Here is a 338-nt window from a genome sequence, read left to right as displayed (position 1 = left end):
GGTAAATAATGAAAAGTTGGGGACTTGTGTGCAATTACAATATTTGAGGCTAAGTGGACATTAATTAACCAAAGGAAGTTAGATTATGTGAGATAATAAGATGTACATATAAAATTCACTATTACATGCAAATGATGGCATGAAAAAAGGAGGAAGTTAGTGGGAAACATATGGGGCTCCCATCATGTGCAGTAAAAAGAAATGATAGACTTAAACTTGTTTGCATGAAAAGAAATTGGTGCATTAAGTGGCTAAATGAGTAAAAGGAGACATAAATCCATGTGTCTTGAATGGTTTGAAGAATGACTTAATAAAATATAAAATAAAGTTTATGCATG

The sequence above is a fragment of the Theobroma umbraticum genome, unplaced genomic scaffold (assembly GCF_002168275.2).
Source record: "Theobroma umbraticum cultivar Fairchild unplaced genomic scaffold, ASM216827v3 scaffold_84.0, whole genome shotgun sequence".
In the NCBI taxonomy this organism is placed as follows: domain Eukaryota; kingdom Viridiplantae; phylum Streptophyta; class Magnoliopsida; order Malvales; family Malvaceae; genus Theobroma; species Theobroma umbraticum.
The sequence above is the reverse complement of the archived record's forward strand: the minus strand, read 5'-3'. Positions refer to the sequence as shown.